The sequence below is a fragment of the Cherax quadricarinatus genome, unplaced genomic scaffold (assembly GCF_038502225.1).
Source record: "Cherax quadricarinatus isolate ZL_2023a unplaced genomic scaffold, ASM3850222v1 Contig291, whole genome shotgun sequence".
Classification (NCBI taxonomy): domain Eukaryota; kingdom Metazoa; phylum Arthropoda; class Malacostraca; order Decapoda; family Parastacidae; genus Cherax; species Cherax quadricarinatus.
The window spans coordinates 107922-125396 of NW_027195317.1; the positions used below are offsets into that span (position 1 = coordinate 107922).

Below are 17475 nucleotides of genomic sequence, written 5' to 3' on the forward strand. Positions count from 1 at the left end.
CATTTAATAACTTACCACCTATTCCATATACTTGCAACATCTGCCACATTGCTCCTCTATCCACTCTATCATATGCCTTTTCTAAATCCATAAATGCAATAAAAACTTCCGTACCTTTATCTAAATACTGTTCACATGTATGCTTCAATGTAAACACTTCATCTACACATCCCCTACCCACTCTGAAACCTCCTTGCTCATCCGCAATCCTACATTCTGTCTTACCTCTAATTCTTTCAATTATAACCCTACCGTACACTTTTCCTGGTATACTCAGTAAACTTATTCCTCTATAATTTTTACAGTCTCTTTTGTCCCCTTTCCCTTTATATAAAGGGACTATACATGCTCTCTGCCAATCCCTAGGTACCTTCCCCTCTTTCATACATTTATTAAACAAAAGTACCAACCACTCCAACACTGTATCTCCCCCTGCTTTTAACATTTCTGTCATGATCCCATCAGTTCCAGCTGCTTTACCCCCTTTCATTTTACGTAATACCTCACGTACCTCCCCCACACTTACATTCTGCTCTTCTTCACTCCTAAAAGATGGTATACCTCCCTGACCAGTGCATGAAATTACTGCCTCTGTTTCTTCCTTAACATTTAAAAGTTCCTCAAAATATTCTCGCCATCTACCTAATACCTCCATCTCCCCATCTACTAACTCCCCTACTCTGTTTTTAACTGACAAATCCATATTTTCCCTAGGCTTTCTTAACTTGTTTAACTCACTCCAAAATTTTTTCTTATTTTCATTAAAATTTCTTGACAGTGCCTCTCCCACTCTATCATCTGCTCTCCTTTTGCACTCTCTCACCACTCTCTTTACCTTTCTTTTACTCTCCATATACTCTGCTCTTCTTATAACACTTCTGCTTTGTAAAAACCTCTCATAAGCTACCTTTTTCTCTTTTATCACACCCTTTACTTCATCATTCCACCAATCACTCCTCTTTCCTCCTGCCCCCACCCTCCTATAACCACAAACTTCTGCCCCACATTCTAATACTGCATTTTTAAAACTATTCCAACCCTCTTCAACCCCCCACTACTCATCTTTGCACTAGCCCACCTTTCTGCCAATAGTCGCTTATATCTCACCCGAACTTCCTCCTCCCTTAGTTTATACACTTTCACCTCCCTCTTACTTGTTGTTACCACCTTCCTCTTTTCCCATCTACCTCTTACTCTAACTGTAGCTACAACTAAATAATGATCCAATATATCAGTTGCCCCTCTATAAACATGTACATCCTGGAGCCTACCCATCAACCTTTTATCCACCAATACAGTGGACCCCCGCGTAACGATTACCTCCGAATGCGACCAATTATGTAAGTGTATTTATGTAAGTGCGTTTGTACGTGTATGTTTGGGGGTCTGAAATGGACTAATCTACTTCACAATATTTCTTATGGGAACAAATTCGGTGAGTACTGGCACCTGAACATACTTCTGGAGTGAAAAAATATCGTTAACCGGGGGTCCACTGTACATAATCTAATAAACTACTTTCATTACGTGCTACATCATACCTTGTATATTTATTTATCCTCTTTTCATAAAATATGTATTACTTATTACCAAATCTCTTTCTACACATAGCTCAATTAAAGGCTCCCCATTTACATTTACCCCTGGCACTCCAAATTTACCTACTACTCCCTCCATAACATTTTTACCCACTTTAGCATTGAAATCCCCAACCACCATTACTTTCACACTTGATTCAAAACTCTCCACGCATTCACTCAACATTTCCCAAAATCTCTCTCTCTCCTCTACACTTCTCTCTTCTCCAGGTGCATACACGCTTATTATAACCCACTTTTCACATCCAATCTTTATTTTACTCCACATAATCCTTGAATTAATACATTTATAGTCCCTCTTTTCCTGCCATAGCTTATCCTTCAACATTATTGCTACTCCTTCTTTAGCTCTAACTCTATTTGAAACCCCTGACCTAATCCCATTTATTCCTCTCCACTGAAACTCTCCCACCTCCTTCAGCTTTGTTTCACTTAAAGCCAGGACATCCAGCTTCTTCTCATTCATAACATCCACAATCATCTCTTTCTTATCTGCACAACATCCACGCACATTCAGACTTCCCACTTTGACAATTTTCTTCTTCTTATTCTTTTTAGTAATCTTTACAGGAAAAGGGGTTACTAGCCCATTGTTAATAATTATAATAATAAATACGATAGAATTGAAGAAAGAAATTGTACAAAAATACGAAGGAGTGGTTGACACATCGTCAGTGTGGCTTTGTTTATGCTGGAGTGAGCATTAGTATCCGTGCTCTTCCAAACATTTCACAATAATTCATTGTGTTTGGTGCTTGTAGATTGAGTGCGACTGGAGTGGTAGAGGCAGTGGTTGGGGAAGCGGTTGAGGCATTGGGTGAGGCAGTGGGTGAGGCAGTGGTTGAGGCAGTGGGTGAGGCAGTGGTTGAGGCAGCGGTTGAGGCAGTGGTCGAGGCAGCGGTTGAGGCAGTGGTCGAGGCAGAGGTTGAGGCAGTGGTCGAGGCAGTGATATTTAATAACATACATGTTAATAATAATAATAATAATAATAATAATAATAATAATACATGTTATTAGTAATATGTATTATTTTTATTTATAACATGTTATTAAATACGACTGCCTCAACTTCTGCCTCTACCATTGCCTCAACCACTGCCTCACCCACTGCCTCACCCACTGCCTCACCCACTGCCTCACCCACTGCCTCAACCATTGCCTCAACTGCTGACTCAACCACTGCCTCATGCACTGCCTCTACCATTGCCTCTACCATTGCCTCAACCACTGCCTCACCCACTGCCTCAACCGCTTCCCCAACCACTGCCTCTACCACTCCAGTCGCACTCAATCTACAAGCACCAAACACAATGAATTATTGTGAAATGTTTAGAAGAGCACGGAGACTAATGCTCACTCCAGCATTAACAAAGCCACACTGACGATGTGCCAACCACTCCTTCGTATTTTTGTACAATTTCCTTCTTCAATTCTATCGTATTATTATTATAATTTATTATTATTAGTAGTATTATTACTACTACTACTATTGTTATTATTAGCAGTAGCAGAAATGTTTGATTCTTTGCTGTGTTCAAGAGTCAACATATGATGTCACCGTCCAATACCTGTCCGAATAGTCATTCCAATATGCAGTCATGAATGGGTTTACATTATTTATACTGTAGTTTAATAGTAAATAATGAACAAACAAAACACTCACCACACTGGTAGGAGGGCTGGCTGCCAGTTGGGGGGGTCGGAGGGAGGGTTGTAGGGATTCGCAGTGGTCGAGGAAGTGGAGGCAGTGGTGGAGGCAGTGGTATTTAATAACATACCTGTTATTAAACCATAACATGTATTTAGTACAATTTACAACGTTTTCATGTATTTTGTGATTGTTTATGGTTCAACAAGTTAAGGAAGAAGTATTGTATTATATTTCCCTACAATATATTGGGGCACCAAACATTCGCGATTTTTCAACATTCGCGAGGCTCTTGATCCCCTAACCCTCGCGAATGTTGAGGGGGACCTGTATATACGTCCGAAACACTGGCTTGTAAGACGTATATATACGGTCGAAACAGTCAAAGGGTTAAAGCAGTGTGATAAGGAAGGAAGGCCTGAAAAAGAGTGTATGTTTAGCACAGGCTGCTTCCACAACTTTAAGTTGCATAATAAGTTACATAATACAGTGGACCCCTGGTTAACGATATTTTTTCACTCCAGAAGTATGTTCAGGTGCCAGTACTGACCGAATTTGTTCCCATAAGAAATATTGTGAAGTAGATCAGTCCATTTCAGACCCCAAAACATACACGTACAAACGCACTTACATAAATACACTTACATAATTGGTCGCATTCGGAGGTAATCGTTATGCGGGGGTCCACTGTATTAAGTTTTCTGGTGAAAGTGCTTCAGCTGATCATACAGCAGCAAGTAATTTCCCTGCTGAATTGCAGGAAATTATTTCTGAGGGTGGCTATGAGCCACATCAAGTGTTTAATGCTGACGAGACAAGTGTTTTTTCAAAGAAAATGCCAACACGAACTTGTATCAAGTCAGCAAGTGAAAAGTGCACCGGGATCACTTCACCTTGCTCCTTTGCAGTAATGGATCAGGTGATTTCAAGTGTAAACCCATGGTTATTTATTGCTCTAAGAATCCTCATGCTTGGAAAGGTGTAGATAAAAACCTTACCAGTAATTTGGAGGTCAAATCAGTCAGCTTGGATGACAGAGGAAATATTTACTGACTGGTTAAAGCATCACTTTATTCCTGAAGTCAGGTTTTACCTGCACAGCAAGAACCTTGCATTCAAGGCTCTCTTCATTCTTGATAATTCCCATACTCATCCACAAGCTTTGCTGGATGTGACCCAACATGTAAAAGTTGTATTTTTACCTCCAAATACAACATCTCTAATACAACCACTGGATCGGGGAGTTAAGTCATTCAAGTGTAACTACACAAAAAAAAAAAATTATGAAAAAACTAGCTGCATCAATGGACTCTGACTCCAACATGGTAGTACCAAGCTTCTGGAATAAATTTAACATTGCAGATGCCATCAGCTATGCTAGAAGTGTATGGAATGAAGTGCACCAATCAACATTAAATGCAGGCTGGGGAAAGTTATGGCCTTCTGTAGTTAATTCTTTCACTGGTTTTCCCTTGCTTAAGAGTCAGGTTCAGGAAATTGTTCAGCTGGCAAGATTACCAGGTGATGGTTTTGAAGATATGAATGAGGAAGACGAAGAAGACGACGAAGACGATTGATGATGATAATAATGATAATAATGATTGAACATTAAAATGGTATAAAATACCGACAGGTTGTTAGGTAAGACACATATGCAACAGTTAGGTATCTTTATTATGAAACGTTTCGCCTACACAGTAGGCTTCTTCAGTCAAGTACAGAAAAGTTGATAGAAGCAGAAGATACTTGAAGATGATGTAATCAGTCCATCACCCTTAAAGTTTTGAGGTGGTCAGTCCCTCAGTCTGGAGAAGAGCATTGTTCCATAGTATGAAACAAGAAGAAGAAGCCTACTGTGTAGGCGAAACGTTTCATAATAAAGATACCTAACTGTTGCATATGTGTCTTACCTGATAATAATGATAATGATGATAATGATGATAATGATGATGATAATGATGATGATAATGATGATGATGATAATGATGATGAAGACAGTAGTCCAGAGGAAATGTTGGCAGAGCTCAGTGCACAGATACAAGGGAGCCACATAACAGAAGAAGAAGAAGAACCTGAAGAAAAACCAGTTAACATTGCAGCAGTTATGTGAGCTATTCCATGTTGCTGCTAAACTAGCAGACTGTTTCACTGAAGAGGACCCTGACAAATCTAGAAGCAGTGCTTTGAAACGGGGTCTAGACCACCTGATGATGCCTTACCATCAGCTGTATAATGTACTGCAGGGTAAAAGAGCCCAGAGATCCATTGCAGAATTTATGCACACTCCAATACAACCATCGACTTTAGTACCAGAACCTCTACCATCCACTTCTGCCAACAACCATCCACCTCAGCCCAGTAGGGCCACACCATGCACATCCACTCTCTTTACAATCATCCACAAACACCATTACTCACAATTTAAGGGAAGAAATACTATTATTTCTATTGCATTTGTAGTTTTATGCAGTAATATACCACAACAATGAACTACAATTACACTTTCACTTTTATTTTTGTAAGATCTGTTGGTCCCAGGAACGTAACCCTATTTTTCCCATAAGTTCTTTAGTTTGTCCAACACGGTTTTAACTAAAACGGCATTTTCAGGAACATAACTACAGTGTTAAATGACGGTCTACTGTACATACAACCAAATAACTCACTTTCAAGCATATTATTTGAGTAAAAATACCTGTAAATGCTTTGAGAGTGACAGTATTTATAAGTAAATGCATACAAGAGGAGGAGTAATATCCACAGGTTTGGATATAATAGGGGCTCTGGTGGCCTGGTGGCTAACGCTCTCGCTTCACACGGCGAGGGCCTGGGTTCGATTCCCAGCCAGAGTAGAAACATTGGGTGTGTTTCTTTCCACCTGTTGTCTATGTTCCCCCATCAGTAAAATGGGTGCCTGGGTGTTAGTCGACTGGTGTAGGTCGCATCCTGGGACACTGACCTAATTTGCCCGACATGCGGAGCATAACAAGGGGCTTTCTATATAGTAGTATGTCATTGTTGTCAGCTAGGCCTGTATACCATGTACATGTACTTGTAGTAAATAAAGATATTATTATTATTATTAAAGTCCAGGCATACCTCACTAATACAGTGGTTAGGTTCAGGAGAATGCAATCATTTATTAGGTGCAGAATTGCACTAGACCTTAAAAATGATGCCTGATTCACCTTGGAGTTTGCCGATGTGTACATCACCGCTGCAAACCACCTTAATTAACCCTTTGACTGTCGCAACCCCCAATCCTAGAGCGTCTCTCAGTGTCGCAACATATTTGAAAAAAAAAATTATTTTTTTCTTATCAAATGATAGAGAATCTTTTCCTGATGCTAATGGCACCAAAAGTATGAAATTTGATTTAAAACTTATGGAATTATGCTCTCATGAAGTTAGCAATCTCGGTGATATTTATGAATAGGCAATTTTGCCCACTTTGAGACCTATTTTCGGCCAATTCTATTGTTCCAGTCAACCAAACTCATAACTATTTCACACAAATTAAAAAATATGCCAATTTCAAAATATGGTCCAGAATGAACAATGCAGACATTCCTGGCACTTAAATAACATTTTCTCTGTTCATCAGTCATGTCTCCAGGCCCCTCTTATATTACTCTTACTTTCTATTTTGAATTTTTATTCACACAAAAAAATAGAAGATTTACTATTATGCAGACTACTGCATTATTCTAACAATTGTAATGACTTCATATTAAAATGGCTATTTGGACATTTATTGGACAACGATGTCATTTGTTTACTCTTGAACATCGGCAACAATCAAACATTCCCCCTACATTGAGAAGCATTTCAAGGTCCTTTGCATAGTGAAACCAATCAAATTCATCTCTATTTCAATAATATGTCTTCCATTCCATCGAATGAGACCAAGTAAATGAGAATACAACCATAAACACTATACGAAAATACATCTCAAAGTCGCCGTTTTAATCCAAAAACAAGGTTGGAGTTTTTTTTCTCATTATGCACTGTGTGCTGCAGGATTTTTTTTATACTGCACACAATGACCACACAGACCCATTCTCTCACATGTGGGCCTACCAGCTTCTTCATGCTTGATTTAAAGCAGCTAGAATTTTTGAGTATGTATACGTCAAACACATTGACTCGTAAGACGTATACTGTATATACGACTGAAACAATCAAAGGGTTAAGAGCAAGGGACAAGCACAGATAATAAACATAATACCTAATTGAAAAGCGCTGTATTAGCGAAACAAAAGAAGCTTAAAGCAAGGTATGCCTGTATATGCTTTATATATCCAACACCAATTTTTTTTTCTAATTTGCCTATCTGCATTTACCTTACGTGTAACAGTATAAATACACATCATTTTAGTGTATCTCAGAGGATTCCTCCCTCTTAGGCCAAACACATATCACAAAGGCATTTGACAAATGTGAGGGACATGACCTCCCAACGACTACATTCTTACCTCTACTAGTGGCCTACATCTCACCTCTTGGCAGTATATAAGGCTCCATCCTGTCACTTCTACTCCATATTGTTTCAGACTATGGAACAATACTCTTCTCCAGACTGAGGGACTGACCACCTCAAAACTTCAAGGGTGATGGACTGATTACATCGTCTTCAAGTCTCTTCTGCTTCTATCAACTTTTCTGTACTCGACTGAAGAAGCCTACTGTGTAAGCAAAACATTTCGAAATAAAGATACCTAACTGTTGCATATGCGTCTTACCTAACAACCTGTCGGTATTTTATACCATTCTAATGTTCACTGTCAGACACTGCAACACAAGGGTATCTTGGTACAGAACTGAAATCAACTTGGACAACTTCTAGTGAGAATGGCTGGATTTGAGAGGGACATGACCTCCCAACTACATTCTTACCTCTACTAGTGGCCTACATCTCACCTCCTGGCAGTATATAAGGCTCCATCCTGTCACTTCTACTCCATATTGTTTCAGACTATGGAACAATACTCTTCTCCAGACTGAGGGACTGACCACCTCAAAACTTCAAGGGTGATGGACTGATTACATCGTCTTCAAGTCTCTTCTGCTTCTATCAACTTTTCTGTACTCGACTGAAGAAGCCTACTGTGTAGGCGAAACGTTTTGAAATAAAGATACCTAACTGTTGCACATGTGGCTTACCTAACAAATGTGATCATGGGGTGATAGCACACAGATTGAGGACTATAGACATTACCTGGAGTTTACCTGGAGAGGGTTTCGGGGTCAATGCCCCCACGGCCCGATCTGAGACCAGGCCTCATGGTGGATCAGGGTCTGATCAACCAGGCTGTTACTGCCGGCCGCACGCAAGCTGACGTACGAACCATAGCCCGGTTGGTCAGGTACTGACTTTAGGTGCCTATCCAGTGCCTTTTGGAAGACAGCCAGGGGTCTATTGGTAATCACCCTTATGTGTGCTGGGAGGCAATTGAACAGTCTTGGGCCCCGGACACTTATTGTGTTCTCTCAGTGTACTCGTGGTACCCCTTCTTTTCAACGGGGGAACGTTGCATCTCCTGCCGAGTCTTTTATTTTCATATGGAGTGATTTTCGTGTGCAGGTTTGGTACCAATCCCTTCAGGACCTTCCAAGTGTATATTATCATGCATCTCTCGCCTGTGTTCAAGGGAATACAGATCAAGGACCTTCAACCGTTCCCAGTAGTTTAGGTGCCTTATCGCACTTACGTGTGCCATGAAAGTTCTTTGTACACTCTCCAGGTCTGCAATGTCACCAGCCTTGAAGGGGGCCATTAGTATACAGCAGTATTCAAGCCTAGAGAGCACAAGCGATTTGAAGAGAATCATCATGGGCTTGGTGTCCCTAGTTTAGAAGGCTCCCATTATTCATTTCATCCTATCATTTTCCTAGCGGATGAGGTAGATACATTGTTGTGATCTCTGAAGGCGAGATCATCAGACAGTATCACTCCCAGGTCCTTCACATTACTTACTTGAATAAGTAAGTGAGTAAGTTTATTCAGGTATACACAAATACAGTTACATAGATTATCATACATACCAGCATGTGTGTAGAGAACCTAGGATAACCCAAAAAAAGTCAGACAGTGACTTATTTCCATTGGGGTCCTTTAAAATGTGTCAGGTGTCACCGAAGCGACTGTGCCTTGACAATGTGTGTGTTGTCCATCCTTATCAAGGGGAGTGCTAACCTTCTCTCCTTTCGTACAACACGAAAGGCATTCCCAGTAATTTAGGTGCTTTACAGGTTCAGTGTGAGCCATAAACGATCTCTGTATTTGTTCCAGCTCTGATATTTCTCCTGCTTTGAATGGGGCCTTCAGCACTGAGCAATATTCTCAACGAGGGAGCACTAGCGATTTGAAAAGTGTCACCATTGGCATTATTTCCCTTGTTTTGAAAATTCTCAATCATCTTCCTGGCTGTCACGATCTTTGTCTTGTTATGTTCTTTAAATGAAAGGTCAACTGACATAATTATTCCCAGGTCTTTTACAAGTTCCCTTCGTTCTATTTGGTGATCCTCTTGAGTTTTGTGTATAGTGTTCCATTTGAGTTTTTCATTCTTGCCATACCTAAGCAGCTGGAACTTATCACCATTGAACGTCATATTGTTCTCTACTGCCCTCGGGAAAACCCTGCTTACGTCTTCCTGTAATTTTTCAGTGTCCCCTACCGTAAAGACTTTCATGCTTATTTTAGTGTCATCTGCAAATGATACAAAAGTGTGATGGGTGTTTTTATCAATGTCTGCTATGAGGATAAGAAACAGCAGAGGTGCCAGGACAGTGCCTTGGGGCACTGAGCTTCTGACCTTGCTGCTGCTGGATCTTGTTCTGTTTACTACTACTTTTTGTGTTCTGTGTACATTAGGAATCCAAAAATCCATCTGCCTACCTTTCTCATAATGTCCATGGCCCTCATTTTGTGCACTATCACTCCAAAATAAAAAATTTAGAAAAGAAATTAATAACGATAATGGTTTTCCTATTTAAACCATGAATATTTTTTACTTCTTTCTTTCAACACACCAGCCGTATCCCACCAAGGCAGGGTGGCCCAAAAAGAAAAACGTAAGTTTCTCTTTTAAATTTAGAAATTTATACGGGAGAAGGGGTTACTAGCCTCTTGCTCCCGGCATTTTAGTCGCCTCTTACAATACGCATGGCTTACGGAGGAAGAATTCTGTTCCACTTCCCCATGGAGATAAGAGGAAATAAACAAGAACAAGAACTAGAAAGAAAATAGAAGAATACCCAGAGGGGTGTGTATATATATGCTTGTACATGTATGTGTAGTGTGACCTAAGTGCAAGTAGAAGTAGCAAGACATACCTGAAATCTTGCATGTTTATGAGACAGACAAAAGACACCAGCAATCCTACCATCATGTAAAACAATTACAGGTTTTCGTTGTACACTCACTTGGCAGGACGGTAGTACCTCCCTGGGCGGTTGCTGTTTACCAATCTACTACCTAGGATGAATATTTTAACCCTTTGAGGGTTTTGGTCGTACTAGTACGTCTTACGCGTAGGGGTTTTTGACGTACTAGTACGCATAAATTCTAGCGGCCTCAAATCTCGCAGGAAAAGGCTGATAAGCCTAGATGTGAGAGAATGGGTCTGTGTGGTGGGTGTGCGCAGTAGGAAAAAAATCTGGGACCCAGTGGTGCATTGTGGGAATGCCATCATAGTACACAATTTCCACCGTGCCCTGCGGTAAGAAGTTCCTCACTCCTCGGCGAATTGGGACACTTTTGTTCCCCAGTGACAGTTCTAATACAGATGGAAGTGACAGTGAAGATGAGTTTCAAGGTTCTGGTGAGGTTTTGACCGAAACTAATGACCATAATATGAGTAATAGTGAGGAAAACCCAGACAACCCACAGCCTTCCACCTCTGGTGCTGGGCCGTCGTTCAGTTGTACCAGAATCCCAGACTCAGATGTGAGCATTGGTGATGATAATGATAGTGATTATGAACTACAAGCTCTTCAAACTTGTTCCAAGAATGGAGGAGGAGGAGGAGGCAGAGGAGGAGGAGGCAGAGGAGGAGGAGGCAAGTGGAGGAGGAGGCTGTGGTGGAGGAGGAGGAGGAGGAGGAGGAGGAGGAGGAGGAGGAGGAAGAAGAAGAGGAGGAGGAGGAAGAAGAGGAGGAGGAGGAGGAAGAAGAGGAGGAGGAGGAGGAGGAGGAGGAGGAAGAGGAGGAGGAGGAGGAGGAGGAAGAAGAAGAATACGTAATGATAACAATAATACATAATAATAATACATAATAATAATAATACATAATAATAATACATAATAATAATAATACATAATAATAATAATAGGTAATAATAATAATATGTAATAATAAATGTTCACCCATGACAGTAACAAGATAAGGGGAGATAACATCTGATAAGTGCTGACGTTTGATGAGGGTAAATGAGGGTAGAGCTGATGCCAAAAGATGAGATGAACATCGCCCTCCCTTTGTTTTTGCTGGTATACTAACATTTCTGTCTGTCTATTTGCCTGTCTGTCAAGCTCCCTGTCTATCCATCTAGCTCTCTGTCTCAGAGAGCCACAAGACTGTGTCATCACTTTTACTCACATCTTCAAGCAGAGTATAGCACTTTGTCTGGATTTCTTGGGTTATCCTAGGTAATTTATACTATGTATACTTGTATTTATGTGTACCTGTGAGACAGAGATAGACAGACAGAGAGAAAGAGAGAGACAGATTGAAAGAGATAGAATGAGGGAGAAAGATAAAACACCATTGTGTATGACACCATGTTTCAGAGTTCCACAAGCTGCAGAACTAATAGGAATATGTTCAGTGACTGTATATTGGTATATATATTATAGAACAATAATAATAAACAATGTTTTGTATTGTTTGTTTTTGTAAACAAGTTTTGTAAACAATATATTGATAATTATGTTTGTGTGCTTATTGTGTTGTATACAACGAGTGTATATATGTACATTGCACCTTACTTTGGTCTCATAGGCCACATAAGTTATGTGAAAAAATAAAATAGTGAAAAAAACAACAAACCTTCAAATACAAGTAAATCAAAGTTTACCGGGTGAGCGGCAGTCGCCGCTGTTGCCATACGCGGCTCATTTTCTGCAAACTTCATGCATCCATATCTCCGTAAGTATTGATGGTAAAATTTTTTTGTTTATCCTATAATGTTTAGAAAAAAAAACTCTATTTTTTTATAAGAAAAAATAATTTTTTTTTTTTTTAAATTTGGCCGACCCTGAGAACGAGTTTCGGAGAGGGCCTGTCGACCCTCAAAGGGTTAATCTTTCTTTCTTTCAACACACCGGCCGTATCCCACCGAGGCGGGGTGGCCCAAAAGGAAAAACGAAAGTTTCTCCTTTTACATTTAGTAATATATACAGGAGAAGAGGTTACTAGCCCCTTGCTCCCGGCATTTTAGTCGCCTCTTACAACACGCATGGCTTACGGAGGAAGAATTCTGTTCCACTTCCCCATGGAGATAAGAGGAAATAAACAAGAATAAGAACTAGAAAGAAAATAGAAGAAAACCCAGAGGGGTGTGTATATATGTGCTTGTACATGTATGTGTAGTGTGACCTAAGTGTAAGTAGAAGTAGCAAGACGTACCTGAAATCTTGCATGTTCATGAGACAGAAAAAAGGACACCAGCAATCCTACCATCATGTAAAACAATTACAGGCTTTCGTTTTACACTCACTTGGCAGGACGGTAGTACCTCCCTGGGCGGTTGCTGTTTACCAATCTACTACCTAGGATGAATATTTTAATAATTACATAAATTTACAATAATAAAACTATTTTGCAACCTATGGTATTCTAAGAATTCCATAGCAAGTAAAGTATAAATTTACAATGCCTGCATACTTATATAAATAAAGCAGGTTTAATAAATGTAAACAATCTACTGCATAGGGATTGTTCTGTCCTAGCTGCTGTATTCAATTTAGCCCAGATTTCTCCCATTTATATACAGTAGGGCCCCACTTATACGGCGGGTTAGGTTCCAGGCTGTTGCCGGAAAGCAGACATCGCCGGAAGGCAAAACGCCATTTTTTTCCATTTATAAGTGCATATAAATGCCAGACAACAAGTTTACATTAAATTCTATTAAGTTAGTAATAGAACTAGGCATTAAAAACACAAAGTAAAATACATTCACAGTACATTCATTACTTATCTTAAAGTACTTGTAATCTTAATGTAGGGCGAGAGGTGAGTAGTACTTATTTGTAGGACGTCAGGTGCAGGTATCCCAGGTACAGGTAGCCCAGGTGTAGGTAGCCCTGGCTCCCCATCTCATACTTAATATAAGGTATTTAAAACATCCTAGAGGGGTAAAATACACATACAGTACACTCATTATTTACCTTAAAATATGTGTAGTCTTAATATAGGAAGAGAGGTGAGTAGTATTTATTTGTAGGAAGTCAGTGTAGGTAGCCGGTAGGTGTAGCCCGCCTGGGCTACACTTACCGGCTACCTACACTGTGGCCCAGAGCCTTATTATTAACATCGACATACCTTGTTCACCGAATTTAATAATTCCTAACAATTACCTTTAGATGTCATCATAAACAAAGGGAGAAGTAATGGATAATTCATGCCGAAAATTATAAACAAAAGCGGAGTGAGGGAGTGGCTGCGCCAAACGCAGATTCATGCACGTTTTCTCTGATGGCTGAGCAGAGAAAACATAATATTGTCCCTCCACCCGGCTACCACACAGCTCCACAAGTATTATTATCAGAGCACACATAAAAAATGCCAGACAACAAGTTTACACTACTTATATTAAGTTAGCAATAGAAATAGGCATTAAAAACACAATAAAAGGTAAGATACACACAGAGTACACTTATTAGTTACCTTAAAATATTAATATTAATGTGTGAGAGGTGAGTGGCAGGGTGTTTATTGAATAAAATCAAAATGGCACACCATCATCCTATTGGCGTCATGAGTAGAGAGAGACTTAGCGATTTTAATGTGTACCTGCACACCAGCAGTGTGTAAGTATATTTAGGTACAGGTACACATAAGTATAATTATCAGAGTACATATAAAATATGCAGTACTTTAAAACACTTGAAATTTTGGAAAGTTTCCTGACATATTATGTCAGGAAACTTTCCAAAATTTCAAGTGTTTTAAAGTACTGCGTATTTTATATGTACTCTGATAATTATACTTATGTGTACCTGTATCTAAATATACTTACTGTGCTGGTGTGCAGGTACACATTAAAATCGCTAAGTCTCTCTACTCATAACGCCAATACTACATAATAATAATCACTCTTGGGCACATTAAATGTCTTATTTTACATTAATATAGGCATTTTCATTAATCCATCTATGATATTTTCCTCAAAATTATATATGAAACCCCTTACATAGCATATAAACATGATACACACACTCACAGAATAAAAATTAACGTAAATATGAGATTTGTTTACAACGCGGCTGTGTAGTGTCGGAAGAATTACGTTTTCTCTAGTCAAACTGGGGGATAACTGTAGAAAAATATTCTTTTCATATGCCTTCACTCTATATACAGTAGGGCCCCACTTATACGGCAGGTTAGGTTCCAGGCTACCGCCCTAAAGTGGAGATTGCCGTAAAGTGGAACACTCTTTTTTTCCACTTATAAATGCATACAAATACTAGATAACAAGTTTACACTAACATATATTAAGTTAGCAATAGAACCAGGCATCAAAAAACAATAAAAAAGTACAATACACACTTAGTGCACTCATTACTTAACTTAAAATATTTATAGTCTTAATCTAGGGTGAGACTAGTAGTATTTATTGTAAGAAATCAAGTGTGGTATGTATGGTAGTCAGCCGGGCTACCATTCTAGGCCACCCCACCTACACATAATATTCTATTACATTTAAGCATCCCAGAGCGATAAAATGCATATACAGTGGACCCCCGCTTAACGATCACCTCCCAATGCGACCAATTATGTAAGTGTATTTATGTAAGTGCGTTTGTACGTGTATGTTTGGGGGTCTGAAATGGACTAACCTACTTCACAATATTCCTTATGGGAACAAATTCGGTCAGTACTGGCACCTGAACATACTTCTGGAATGAAAAAATATCGTTAACCGGGGGTCCATTGTACAGTTTACTCATTACTTACCTTAAAATATTTGTAGTCTTAATCTAGGGTGAGATGAGTAGTATTTATTGTAAAAAATCAAGTGTGGTATGTATGGTAGTCAGCCGGGCTACCATACCAGGCCACCCCACCCACACATATATTCTATGATATTTAAGCATCCCAGAGAGATAAAATGTATATACAGTTCACTCATTACTTACCTTAAAATATTTGTAGTCTTAATGTAGGGTCAGGAGTAAGTAAATGAGAAAAAACGAATAAATGAGAGAGAAAGAATGAGTGCATGAGAGAGGACAGGCGCAGAGATATGTAAACAAACCAGGCGAAGGTAAGTTTTGTAAACAAACAGTGTACACATCTGGTTTGTGTACAAGTTACATTGTGTACAGGTTGTCTCTACATTGATACGGTAGAATAAATAAAGAAGAACACTCCCATTCTCATGTAACATCATTTTGAGAAGAAATGACACTCCGAGTGAAGGCAATGGAAATAAGTCACTGTGACTTTTTTATGGTTATCCTAGGTTCTCTACACATGCTGTTATGTATGATAATCTATGTAACTGTATTTGTGTATACCTGAATAAACTTACATACATACGAAAGGAATAATTTTCTACAGTTATCCCCAGTAACACATTTTCTCTTATGTTAGATTAGAGAAAATGTTATTCTTGGCATCAGTTGTACAAGTTATCTGGCTACCACATCTCATATTTATGTTTATTTATTCTATTGTGGGGTGTATTTATCATCTTTATATGTTATGTATCATGTTTATTATATAATTTTGAAAAAAATATCATGGATGGATTAATGAAAATGTGTATATTAACGTAATATACGTACTACATTTAAATGAGACTCGGTGATTATTATCATTACTAATATGACGTCTGGAGATATAAAACACTCTTACTGATTTTAATGTGTACCTGCATGCCAGCAAAGTATGTAAGTTTATTTAACCCTTTCAGGGTCCGTCCCGTAGATCTACGGCTTTACGGTGAGTGTCCAAACCGTAGATCTACGCCATGAGCTCAGCTCACTCTGATAAACTGTGAGTGGTACATTTGGGCCTAGATATGAGAGAATACATCTATGTGGTACGTGTGCACCACATCAAACAGATCCTGCAGCACACTGTGTATAATGAGAGAAAAAACTGAAATCATGTTTTTTCGATTAAAACAGCAACTTTGCAGTGTTTTTTCGTATGTTTTTTATAGTTGTATTTGCGATTTCTTGGTCTCATTTGATAGAATGGAAGACATATTACAGAAATAGAGATGATTTTGATTGGTTTTAGCACTGGAAATGGCTTGAAACTGAGCTCAAAGTAGCGGAAATGTTAAATTTTTGCCGATATTCAAGAGTAAACAAACGACCTCACACATCTAATACACGCCAGCTGGTGGGTCTAATATACATTCACAAATATGGTGATGATATTTATACAATTATTACAGTATTGCATAACAGTAAATCTTCTATTTTTTGGTGTGAATAAAAATTCATTATGTGAATAAAAAAATCAAAATGGAATTTATTTGTAAAGCCTCAAAACATAACTAATGAACAGAGGAAATGTTAGTTTAGTGCCAGGAATGCCTACATTGTTTATTCTGGACCCTATTTTGAAATTGGAATATTTTGAACTTTGTGTTAAATTGGCCAAATTAACAATTTCCGATCACTTTATTTTGTAGTTGAAACAGTTGACTTGGCGATTTCTTGTGCTCAATCGATAGAATAGAAGTAATACTAGTGAAATAGCTAAGAATTTGGTTGATTGGAATAATGTAATTGGCCTAAAATGGGAGTCAAAGTCGGCAAAATCGCCGATTCGTAAATATCGCTGACACATCAAAATTCGCGAGAGCATAATTTCGTCAATTTTCCACCAAATTTCGTACTTTTTGTTTTATTACCTTCACAAAAAGATTCTCTACGATTTCATAAGAAAAAATAACAAATTTTTTTTTTTAAATTCTTGGACACTGGTGCGTGACTCCAGATTTGGGCCTTGGACCCTGAAAGGGTTAAGTACAAGTATACATAAGTAT

The 17475-nt window shown here is 38.9% G+C and overlaps 1 protein-coding gene and 1 non-coding gene across 4 annotated transcripts in view; both read right to left on the reverse strand.

Annotated features, from left to right (window-relative positions):
• The window catches only part of Usf (upstream transcription factor usf), a 148422-nt gene that overhangs the window by 106145 nt on the left and 24802 nt on the right, over positions 1–17475 (reverse strand). The gene's annotated exons all lie outside the window — the stretch shown is intronic.
• Positions 9363–9464, reverse strand: LOC128691027 (U6atac minor spliceosomal RNA). The gene has a single exon (XR_008407401.1). It is a non-coding gene; the product is annotated as a U6atac minor spliceosomal RNA (small nuclear RNA).